The following is a 13,944-nucleotide window of genomic DNA, read 5'->3' on the forward strand; positions in this document are numbered from 1 at the left end:
TGAGTTATATTATAGAGACTAAATGACTATATCTGACAGTCCTGATCTATAACTGAAATTGTGGAAAGTAGTCATCTAACCAAAATGCCCTAAATAATGCAATATAGCTGTATTGGGGTCAAATTTGTAACCCCAATTGGTAGGGTGATAATAAATCGCCACTGGTAAGGAAAAGTTGTGGGTGACCCTTATCTGACAGTGTCCCCAAAAGAAAATGGTGGGACCTTTATCTAACAGTGTTATCCATCTCAACAACCCTCATCTGATAGTGTTGATGTCTTAACTTATGCTGGCTACATAGTTTTTGGAACGTAAGGGTGACTTCTAAGAATCACACCCTCATCTGACAGTGTGTGTTCCCATCCTTGGGTTCCCTCTAGGCTAATTTCTACTCCCATCTGAATAGACACTGAACATAGATTACTAAACTAAACTGGGTTGAATTAACTAAGTTTCTGTAGACTGACAAAATAGTACTGAGATTACTGTATTACTGAGCTTTCCTGAGTCACATGATTGACTGAGTTCTATGGATCATGGCTTTACTGAGGATATCGTAAAAACATGACACTAACTCTAGGCACAAAGCTATATTTTTGGGTACAAGTACACCCAGGACTCGATGGGAAGAAACTGACAAACATGATTTTCTTGAATACATGGATAACATCACAATCCATAATACAATAAGTTGTAGATTTCATAAAGTACAAGTTCTAAAGCACCACAATGGCTACACATATATCCATACTTCATTGACTAAGATATTTCATCAAACACTTGATGTGCATAAACTTGTACATAATGGAGATTTTATATTATTATACTAGTATGACACTTTTCCTTCACATAGGCATTTAGTCAAACACATTGGGAGCATGCTTTGGTTATACAATCATCAACACATCAAATAATCATGGATACATCAATCAACTTTTAAATTGAATGGGGTTTATCATGATTAACTAGGGCCAATCATTGGAATATGTAATTTAAAACATGAATCAAAACCCTACAACATCATGAACATGAATTTTAATTCTATTTAAATCATGAATATTCATAAATACACAAATTTTGTATTTTGAAAAGACACTCTTAAGATTCATGGGTGAAAGGGACCCATGAATAAACACATGACATACCTAGATACCAGATTTGAGAAGATTGATGGAAGAATCCTTGAGATTTGGATCTTGAATTGAAAACCCCTCTTCTTGTTCTTGAGAGAATTAGAGAGAAACTAATGTATAATGGTGAAATAAAAGTTGAATTAAGCGTTTATGGAGCTTTGGGGTGAAGGGAAAATAGCAAAATACCCCTCCGAAACCATTTGGAAAATACTGAACTCTACGGCTGACGACATTAGGTTGACATCATCACATATTTGATAAACTATCAGCTCATGTCTTCACTTAATTTTTGAATTTATGAATTTCTGCCTAAGTCTGACGACATTAGCTGATAATTCATCACATATTTGATAAGTCATCAGCTAATGTCGTCACTTAGTTGCCAAGATAACATGCTGGAGTAAAATGGGTATAACTTTTTGCTTTGATATTGGATTTTGGAAAAATTTGTATCATTGGAAAGATAATTCAATTATCTATCTGTTGGTGGGTAATTATCTCAAAAATTCATTGTATAACCAGAGATAGTCTTGTTTGAAGTTGACTATACCAATAACCTTCCCAAGAATTCAATCGGTAAGGAATGTTTTTATTTGCCTAATAGCTAGGATGTATTTGAGACCTTAATTGACATCAAACTTGATTATGCAACTACCAAAGAACCATGATGTACTATACATAAGCTTGAAATATGGTGCTAAAATTGATTTGCATTTTTTGGGGTATTATAATATCTCCCCCTTGGGAACATTCGTCCTCAAATGAGACTGATTAGACTAAGAGAAATGATAATTGAAAGTACATACTGGACATGCTCAACTGAAGCATGATTTCATGACTAACATGACTAATAAGCTCGTTCTATCATGTTGAACATACATATCTGATGCATGAACATATGATTGAGCTGACACATAAATGCATGACTGAATATGCAATGGTACTTGGTATAAAGTTTATAATGGAAATCTGAACATGAAACTGTATAAACTTAAGGAAAATTATTACCTTGAGCTGAGTCTGTGTTTCTGAAGAAGATGTGAGGGTACTTGGTTTGCATGTATGCTTCTGCTTCCCAATTTGCTCCCTCAACGGATTGATTCCGCCAAAGAACTTTGACTAGAGGGACTTCTTTATTCCTTAGTCTAAGAATCTGATAGTCAAGGACTGATTCCGCCAAAGAACTTTGAATAGAGGGACTTCTTTGTTCCTTAGTCTAAGAATCTGGTAGTCAAGGATTTTGACTGGAATTTCTTTATAAGAGAGACTGATCTGAACATCTATGCTCTAAATAGGGACTACATCTGTTGGGTCACCTATGCACTTCTTAAGCAAAGAGACATAGAAGAATGGGTGAACTGAGGCTAGATTTGAAGGCAATGTGAGCTCATAAGCTACTTTGCTAAAAAGACTGTGAATTTTGAAGGGACCGACATAGCTGGGACTAAGATTTCCCTTTTTGCCGAATCTCTTCACTTCCTTTATGGGAGACATCTTTCGAACCCAAGATCCTTTCTGGGAACATCTGCATAAGACTTTTGTCGGCTCTGACAAGCCCAACGTCCCTCTCTGATCAACTAAACTTTTTCTAAGGTATCGAATACCAAGTTAGGCCCTATGACTAAGGTCTCACTATCTTCAAACCAACCAAATAGAGATCTGCATCTCCTACCATATAGAGCTTTAAATGGAGCCATCTAAATACTTGAATGATAGTTGCTGTTGCATGCAAACTTAATCAAAGGAAAATGGTCATCCCAACTTCCCTTGAAATTAATTATACACGCCCTTAGCATATCCTCCAAGGTTTGAATGGTCCTTTCTGCTAGACCATCTGTCTAGGGATGAAAGACAGTATTGAGATGAATTTAGGTACCAAAACCCTTTTGGAATGCTTTCTAAAAGTGAGAGGTGAACTAAGTACCTCTGTCTAAAATAGTGGACAATGAAATACCGTGTACTCTAACCAACTCCTTAATATAAAGTTTGGCGTAGTCCTCGGATGAATAAGAAGTATGAACTAGAAGGAAATGAGTTGATTTGGTTATCCTATCTAAAATGACCCAAACTAAATCATGTTGATGGTGAGTACGTGGCAAACCCAACACAAAGTCTATGTTCACTTCTTCCCATTTCTAGGTGGGAATAATGAACTTTTGCATGGGACCACTAGGCTTTTGATGCTCTATCTTTACCTGCTAACATGTAGATCACTTAGCTACAAACTCTGCAACATCTCTTGTTATCCCACTCCATCTAAAGATCTCCGGCAAGTCCGGTACATCTTTGTTTCCCCTGGATGAATAGAGTAGTGTGCACCATGCACTTCTGTAATAATTCACTACCTTAAGTGATCTACACCTGGAACACACAGACAGCCCTAACAATGCAGAACATCATCTCCCCCTTGGGAGAAAACCTCAACCTTCTGATCCTTGACTTACTCTTTCAACTTGACTAGACTGGGATCTCGATCTTTCTTTTGTTTCACCTTGGAAACTAGAGATGATTCTCAACTACTCTGAACCCATAAATCACCGCCCTTTGTATCAACTAAGTGAACACCTAGTCTGGCAAGCTGATGGACTTCCTGAGCTGAATTTTTCTTACTATCCTCAACATAAGTAACACTACCCATAGATAGTCTACTCAGACTGTCGACCACTATGTTGTCCTTTCCTGGATGATAAAGGACACTATGTCATCATCTTTTAAGAGATCTAACCACATTTTTTGGAGGAGGTTAAGATCTTTCTGAGAGAATACATACTGAAGGCTCTTATGGTATGTGAACACATCTACATAAGCACTGTATAGATAATGCCTCCAAATCTTTAAGGAAAATACTACAGCTACTAACTCAAGATCATAAGTCGGATAATTCTTCTCATGGGGTTTAAGCTGTCTGGAGGCGTAGGCTATGACCTTACCATGCTGTATGAGGACACAAACCAACCCTACTCTGGATGCATCACAATGTACTACAAACCCATCTAAACCATCTAGAAGAGCTAGGACTGGAGCTGAAGTGAGCCGAGTCTTCAGCTCTTGAAAACTCTTCTTGCAAGGATCTGACCACTGAATCTTGACCTTCTTCTGAGTCAATATGGAGATAGGGGATGAAATAGAAGAAAATCCCTCACCAAACCATCTGTAATAGCCAACCAAACCCAAGAAACTCCTAATAACTGATGGAGATACAGGGTGTGGTAAGTTTCTTATCATTTTGATCTTTTTAGGATCAACCCTAATGCCATCACCGTAAACTATATGACCATGGAATGCTACTGATGTTAGCCAAAACTCGCACTTACCAAATTTGGCGAACAACTGATGATCTCTGAGAGTCTGAAGTACAATTTTGAGATGGTCTGGATGATCACACTCACTGCAGGAATAGACTAGAATATCATGTAAGAAAACTATGAAAAACATGTCCAAGTACTATTTGAACACCCAGTTTATCAAGTCCATGAAATCTGATGGGGCATTAGTAAGACCATAGGACATGACCAGGAATTTGAAGTGACCATACCGAGGTCAGAAAGTTGTTTTCGAAATATCACATTCCCTGACTCAGAGATGATGATAGCTTGATCTAAGGTCTATCTTAGAGAAATAGCTAGCACACTGAAGTTAGTCAAACAAGTCATCAATACGGGGAAGTGGATACTTTCTCTTGACCATGACTTTATTGAGCTAATGGTAATCAATGCACATTCTGAGAGAACCATCTTTCTTGCACACGAATAAGTCTGGTGCACCCCATGGGGACACACTGGGCCTTGTGAACCCCTTAGCTAAGAGATCCTTCAACTATTTTTTCAATTCTATGAGTTTTGTTGGTTCCATTCTATATGGAAGAATAGATATAGGCTGAGTACCTGGAAAAAGATCAATATTGAAGTCTATTTCCTTTTTGGGAGAAATTTTGAGAAGATCTTTGGGAAAGACATCAGAATATTCATTCATGACTGGGATAAAATCAAGACTGGGAGTTTCAAAACTAGTGTCCTTAACTCAAACAAGATGATTGACAAATACTTTAGACATTATTTTCCATGCCTGAAGGTAGGAAACAAGCAGACTTCTGAACGCTGAAGTACTACCTCTCCACTCTTGGATGGGTTTATTCGGAAATAAGAACTAGTCTACTCTATTTCTTAAGTCGACTGTGGCACAGCAGGAGTAAAGCCAATCCATCCCGAGAATGACATCAAAATCAATTATCTCTAATTTGACTAAGTCTACTGAAGTAAATTTCTAAAATATTATAACTGGACAGTTCCTGTATACCCATCGGTCTATGATTGTCTTACCCACTGGGGTGTAGACTGAAAAGGGCTCTGCTAGAATTTCAGGACTGATTCCAAAATTGCCTACTATATAAGGAGTAACAAAAGAAAAGGAAGCACCTAGATCTAGAAAGCGTAAACATGTAAGTGAAAGATTTGTAATGTACCAGTAACCACATCTAAAAAATTTTCCTTATACTATTGGGACTTGAGACAAAAAATTTTGTTTGGGGGTTGCCCACTAGTAGCACTTAAAGTGGAACCCTACTGATTTGAGTGACCGGACTGAGCTGAGGAACGATTCTGCTGACCCTGATAACCTAACTGGGGACAATCTATGACTATGTGGCCTGGCTTGCCACATCTGAAATAGACATTGCTTCCAGCTTTGCAAACACCCTTGTGGTTCTTACTACAATTCTAAGAAAGGGTATTATTTTAGGCATTACTGACACTGCCATAAGACTTAAATCCTGGCACCCTATCTCTATTACTATCCCTGAACTTAGGAGCTGGAGCACTAGCCAAAAAAGGTGCGTGAACTGATGACTTAGGATGAAACTGAGAATGGTTTCCTCCTTCTGATTTGGGCTGAGCAAAGTTGAAACTACCTATCCTTGCTCTCTTATTTTGCTTTTTCATCATCTTAATAGTTTCCTCCTCTATCTGCTGAGCATGAGTCATAAGCTTGGCTGAAGTCATGTCACTATTAAACATCACAGACCTACACTCATTGACCATACTATCATTCACCCAGAAACAAACTTACTCGGCTTGGCCCTGCACTCTGCAACCATATGAGGGGCATATTTGGCTAATTGAGTAAACTTAAGAGAATACTCTTTCACCGTCATGTTGCCTTACCTGAAGTTAATGAATTCTAACACCTTAGCTTCTCTCATCTCTAGGAGAAAGAACCGCTCTAAGAATGTAATGACAAACTCCTCCTACTCTATAGGTCATACATAAACTAACCTTTCTAACTTTCACTGTTTTTACCAAGTTTGGGCAACATCCTACAACTGATATGCATCTAGATTAGCATTCTCACTAGGAGTAAACCCCATGATGTTTGTAACCTTCTAAACCTGATCAATGAATTCCTGAGGGTCCTCATCTGACTTAGACCCGAGAAATGACAGAGGATTTATTTGGGTGAAGTCCCGAATACTGGCTGTAGCTGAATTGGCCACTAGGTTGGCCAAAACGATAGCTGGTCATTCATTTTGAGTAGTAACTAACTAAGCAAGAGTAGTGAATGTAGCTCTAAACTTTGCATGAGAAACATGTTTTCCCAAAGGATCTTTGGGGTGAGGGCTCGAAATTCTCATTTCTTCTTTTAGGAGGCATGTTCTGTAGAAGAAAGGGAGAAAAAGATCAGACTGAGAGATTATCTTAAGATTATGCTCACTGGCATGACATAAAACTGAATAAGGGAAACTGTTCCTAAGACATCTTATATCCTTCTGCGCATAAATGTGGTGCGCAACACACCCACGTACAAAACTCTATTGAATTCGGCTTTCAGACTTCCTAGGACACTATTGAACCTTAGGCTCTGATAATAAGTTTGTAACATCCCGAATCGGGTACCAGGAATGTAACACGATGCTTATGACCCCGAAGGACCATACGCTAACCCATGATTGATATCTGTACCTGAACACTACATAATATACTGTATAAATGCAGAAATAAAGGTTGTAAGGCCGTAAGGTTCAAAACAGATACACAATATCTAATAAAATATAACATCTGTGTGGGGTATGAAATACCTAAAACAAACAAATAAACTGACTTAACATGATATTCTCAAAAGACTCTAACTGCCTGAATAAGGAGTTGATGAGACATGTCCCCAACTAACTCTAACTACTGAAATAAACTAAATATTCAAATGATAAGATAATGCTCATGTCCTTGAAGGATAAGTACTTACTGCTGACTCTGACAGCTAAGTATTGGAATACTACTGATGCTCTAGAGCTCGAGTTTCTGAACCTATGGTATAAAAAACCATAGTGCAAATGCGTCAGTGCAATTGAATGTACTAGTATGCATGTGAGGTAGGATGAATGCAAAGGGTTCACATGCATGAACTATACTGAATAACTAAACAAAATGAACGTGAGAATACATGTATGAATAAATAATAACTATAATTCAGTTCGTGATAACATGATTATTGAATCTAAGTACTGATAACATGAGATACTGATAACCGTATAATTAAAATAATTAATACTGAGCGACTGTATCTGACAGTCTATTTTTTGATAGAACTAGCTGAATTCCATTCTATTCTGAAGTGATTGCATCTGATAGTCCTGAATTCTGTTGAACTATCTGATTTCTATTACTGAGATTAATGACTCTATCTGACAGTCCTGATTTGTATCTGAAAATGTGGAAATTAGTTATCTAACCGATATGCCTCAAATAATAGAATATAGTTGTGTTGAGGTCCAATCTATAACCCTAATTCGAAAGGTGATAATATCGCACCACTGGTCTGGAAAAGCTATAGGTGACCCTCATTTGACCGTATCCCAAAAGAGAATAGTGGGACCCTTATCTGACTATGTTTATCCACCTCACCAACCCTTATTTGACAGTGTTGATGTCTCAACCTATATTGACTACATAGTTCTGGAACACAAGGATGATTTCTAAGAATCACACCCTCATCTGACAATGTGTGTTTCCATCCGTGGGTTCACTCGGTGCTATTTCCTACTCTCATCTGAATAGACACTGAACATGGATTACTGAACTGAACTGTATAAAATTAACTAAGTTTTTGTTGACTGACAAAATAGTACTGAGTTTAATGTATTACTAAGCTTTTCCTGAGTCACATGACTGATTGAGTTCTATGGATCATGGCTTGACTGAGGATATTGTAAAAACATGACAGTAACTCTAGGCACACAACTATATTTTTCGGGTATAAGTACCCCCAGGAATCGATGGGATGAGACTGACAAAGCTTGACTTTCTTGAATACAGGACCAACATCACAATCCATAATACAATAAGTTGGGGATTTCATGAAGTACAAGTTCTAAAACACTATAATGGATACACATATATCCATACTTCATTCAATAAGAAATTTCATCAAACACTTGACGAGCATAAACTTGTACATGAATAGAGATTTTGTATTATTATACTAGTATGACACTTTTCCTTCACATAGTCATTTAGTAAAACACATGGGGAGCATGCTTTGGTTATACCATCATCAACACATCTAATAATCATGGATACATCAATCAAGTTGTAAATTGAAGGGTTGTTATCATGATTATTAAGCAAATCTTCATATACTAGGGTCAATCATTGGAATATGTAATTTAAAACATGAATCAAAACCCCACAACATCATGAACATGAATTTCAATTCTATTTGAATCATGTACGTTCATAAATACATAAATCTTGTGTTTTGAAAAGAGATTCTTTAGTTTCATGGGTTAAAGGGAACCATGAATCAACACATAACATACCTTAACTATATTTTTCGGGTATAAGTACCACCAGGAATCGATGGGATGAGACTGACAAAGCATGACTTTCTTGAATACAGGACCAACATCACAATCCATAATACAATAAGTTGGGGATTTCATGAAGTACAAGTTCTAAAACACTATAATGGATACACATATATCCATACTTCATTCAATAAGAAATTTCATCAAACACTTGACGAGCATAAACTTGTACATGAATAGAGATTTTGTATTATTATACTAGTATGACACTTTTCCTTCACATAGGCATTTAGTAAAACACATGGGGAGCATGCTTTGGTTATACCATCATCAACACATCTAATAATCATGGATACATCAATCAAGTTGTAAATTGAAGGGGGGTTATCATGATTATTAAGCAAATCTTCATATACTAGGGTCAATCATTGGAATATGTAATTTAAAACATGAATCAAAACCCCACAACATCATGAACATGAATTTCAATTCTATTTGAATCATGTACGTTCATAAATACATAAATCTTGTGTTTTGAAAAGAGATTCTTTAGTTTCATGGGTTAAAAGGAACCATGAATCAACACATAAAATACCTTGATACTTGATTTGGGAAGATTGATGGAAGAATCCTTGAGATTTGGATCTTGAATTGGAAACCCCTCTTCTAGTTCTTGAAAGAAATTTAGATAAAAGAATGTATTTTGGTGAAATGGAGGCTGAATTCCGTGTTCATAGAGTTTTGGGGTGAAGGGAAAATACCAAAGTAACCCTCCAAATCTATTTGGAAAATGCTGAATTCTACGGCTGACGACATTGGGCTGATGTCGTCACATATGTGATAAGCCGTCAGCTCATGTCGTCAATTGATGCTGAAATTTATGACTTTATGCCTAAGGCTGATGACATTAACTGATAAGTCGTCAATTATGTGATAAGCCATCAGCTAATGTCGTCACTTAGTTGCCAGGCTAACATGCTGGAGTAAAATGGGTATAACGTTTTCTTCTGATTTTGGATTTGGGCAAAATTGATATTGTTGGAAAACTAATTCAATTATCTATATGTTGGTGGGTCATGATCTCAAAAATCCATAGTATAAGAAGACATATGTTCATTTGAAGTTGACTATACCAATATCCTTCCCAAGAATTCAATAGGTAAGGAATGTTTTGATTCACCTAATAGCTAAGACGTATTTGAGACCTTAATTAAGATCAAACTTGATCATGAAACTACCAAAGAAACATGATGTACTATGCATAATCTTGAAATATGGAACTAATATTGATTTGCATTTTTTGGGGTATTACAAAGATGGGCAAATAATACCCCTTTTTTAGTTATAAATCATGCTTGGACGACTGGGGTTGAAAGGAAAGGACTAAACTACCCTTGGCCTTTTATTCCATTTGAAATCACTATCGCTATGTGACCCCTAGTTGGGTTAAGCAGTCCTTACGACGTGACCCCTAATCAGGATGAATACCATTGCAGCATGGGGCTATCACGATCCTTTACTACCTTTGACGAAAAAAGCCATATCTTTTCACTCAGGTATCAGATTAAGGCAAAATTAGTATCTTTGGTAAGCTAACTCAATTATCTATCATTTGATGGGTCTTTAGCTGAAAAATCCAACGCAATCGAAAGTTATACACGTTCAAAGTAAACCTTTATAGAAACAAATATAAAACTTTGGACGCATCAAAGGCTCTTAGCTCAACTTTGTTCTAAGTGATTCCTATGAACATTTTTCACCTAGAAAGCACCACACATACTAATATAAAGATCATGACACATTAATTCTAAAGCAAATCATGGGATTATAGTTTACATATGTAAGAACGACAGTTCAATGTTTAGTTCAAAAATGCAAGGTGTTACATGGAGCCGAAGTTATCTTATCCTTCAGGTTTTCAAAACAATCCTCACAAGCATCAAACCATAAGAACTACCTTCTTCTGAGTCAACTTACTCAATGGGGTAGCTATCGAAGAAAAACTCTCCACCAACCTCCTATAATATATAGCTAAACCCAAGAAGATCCAAATATCGATTGGAGTCATGGGTCTAGGACACTTCTAAACCACTGCAACTTTTTGCGGAGCCACCATGATCCCTTCACTTGAAATGACATGAGCTAAAAATGTGACAACATTAAACCAAAACTCACATTCTGAAAATTTGGAATACTACTACTGCTCTTTCAGGGTCAGTAATACAATGCGGAGATGATTGGCATGATTCCTCCCCACTCATAAAGTACAGAAAAATATCATTTATGAACACAATGACGAACAATTCCAAAAACTGCTAGAAGAGTCTATTTATCAATTCCATGAATGTCATTGGGGCATTGGTCAACCCAAAAGACATAATAAGAAACTCAAAATGCCCATACCGGGTACAAAAAATAGTCTTAAGGATATCCACCTCCCTAATAATTAGATAATGATACCCAGACTGAAGATTAATCTTGGAGAAAAACTTAGCACCCTGAAGCTGATCAAACAAATCATCTATCCTTAGAAGAGGGTACTTATCATTTACTATCACATTATTCAGTTGACCATAATCAATACATATTAGAAGGGAACCATCCTTCTTACACACAAACAAAACTAGTGCACCCCATGAAGGCATACTAGGATGGATGAAACTCCTTTCTAAAAGATCCTTTAATTGCTTGTTAAACTCCTTCAACTCGGTTGTCCAAAATAATATCAATCCCAAAATCAATCTACCTATCAAGAGAAACACTAGAAGGTTGATAGGGAAGACCTCAGGTACTCCATTCACCATCGGGACAGAATGTAGAAAAGGACCCTTCGAGTTGGAATATTTAGCCGGGACTAGATAGTAGAGACATCCCTTAGAGATCAATCTCTGAGCATTAAGATACGATAAAAACTTTTCCCTGGGAGCTAGGGAACTAACCTACCATTCAATAACCAGCTCATTATGGAATTAAAAGACAACCGTATGGGTCTGAGAGTCTAGAGAATTATAGCATGATTTCAAGCAATCCATCCCCAATATGATATCAAAATCAACAATATCTAGTTCAAACCAATCCAGTTGAGTCTCCCGACCACCCACAGACACCACACAACCTGTATAGACTCTTCTAGAAACCAAAGAATCACCCACTGGGGTTGTAATAGAAAAAGAGTTTGGAATACACTCCAGATCAAAACCAACATGCACAGCTACAAATAGGTGACATAAGAAAGAGTGGACCCCGAATTAAGTAAATAGTACACATCACGAGATAAGATTTTTAACATACCACTAATGAAACCTAGCAATGCCTCAGAATCCTGACGAGTAGTGACAACATTGAGTCAGTTCTGACAAGTGCCAGAGCTAGTTAGTGCACCCTTTGATGCCAGAGATAAATAAGAGGAAAAATGAACATTTTTTTCCCAAAAGCAACCTTACCAAAAAGACAATTTCTAATCATGTGTCGTGGTTGACCATAGCTGAAGCACTTTTTTTTTATCACAATAACACCGATGCAATCAACCATAAAATTTACAGGAAGGGGATGATGGCACTGATTGGGCCCTACTATCCTGAGATTGAGCACCCTACGCCCTATTATTACCGCCACTGTGAAAATATCTATCACCAAACCACTTTGGGTAGGGAGCACCAGCAGTCAAGATAGATCCTGAATGGGCCCGTTGCATATACACAACTAACTTGGAGATGTCTATATCATTTTTCAACAATGAAACCTTACTCTCCAAAATCAAGTCTCAGGATAACCCGAAAGTGAACTTCCTTATTCAAACCCTCATAATAGAAACCAACTCTGGAGCATACCACCCCTGCTTCTCTCAACTTCTGAGGAAAGAAGAGATCTAGAAAAGCACTAGAGAAATAATCCCATAAAGCTACTCAGCACTATCACCCCTAGTTTGTTCCCATTCCTCATAGCATTGGTATGTTGCATCCATCAGTTGGTAGGCATCAAACTCTACACCCTCCATGTTAGTAGCATATATAATATGGAAGATTTTTTCTATCACATTAATAAAACCCTGAGGATCCTACTAAACCTTAACATTGATAAACACTGGAGGGCTCAACCTCATAAATTGGCCAATCCTTGTGGCCTTAAAAAATGGAGTAACGGAAGAGCCATGCTTGATATGAGAAGCTACAAACTATGCCAACATATGGATAGATTGACAAAACTCAACATTTATCATATCTTCCTATGGAGCTCAAGGAGGAGTGGAGGGAATTGGTGAAATTCCAGGAGGACAATCAGGAACTGGACAACTAGATTGGGTCTGAACCCCATAAGTAGAGTATGTCCAATTAACATTGTCCCCAAGTAGGACAGAGGATTTTTCATGAGCTTTAAATCATTGCAGCATGATCTGAAAGGCGAGCAAATAGGAATTAGAGAAAAATTTAGGAACTTAGAGTCTATAGCTCAAAAATAGAACATAAGAAGGAGAAACATTCTTGAATGGCTCGTAGACTCTCCCTTATAAGTGTTGCACACTACACACCCTTAAAAGATACTCTACTCAACACGACTTTGTCGAACACCCAAATGACCATAAACTTAGGGCTTTGATATTAATCTAACATGACTCAAACCAGGGTGTAGTCATGTCGGGCATCTCAATTCCAACCAGGATTGGAGACTACCCCCAATACCGAACCATAACTATACCACACCCTATGTCAGATAAATTTTGAACATATAATAAGATAAATCAATAATAATTCAAGGATATTAAATAAATTGTAGATTCATAATCCTACAACCTTAGTCAAATATCCAACTGGTACCAACCCCAAAGCCAATACCAATACCAAGGCTGACACCAATACCGATAATGTTCATACCTATAGTATTCTGGCAAAGACTCTAACAAGAATCAAGTAAAATTCAATTAGGACATACCCTCGACCATAGCCAAAATTAAAATCGAAGAAACAAAGCTATCCCTAAATCTATGTCACTAAAGAAAAGGAATAGTAGTATGATCGG

The sequence above is a fragment of the Capsicum annuum genome, chromosome 6 (assembly GCF_002878395.1).
Source record: "Capsicum annuum cultivar UCD-10X-F1 chromosome 6, UCD10Xv1.1, whole genome shotgun sequence".
Classification (NCBI taxonomy): Eukaryota; Viridiplantae; Streptophyta; class Magnoliopsida; order Solanales; family Solanaceae; genus Capsicum; species Capsicum annuum.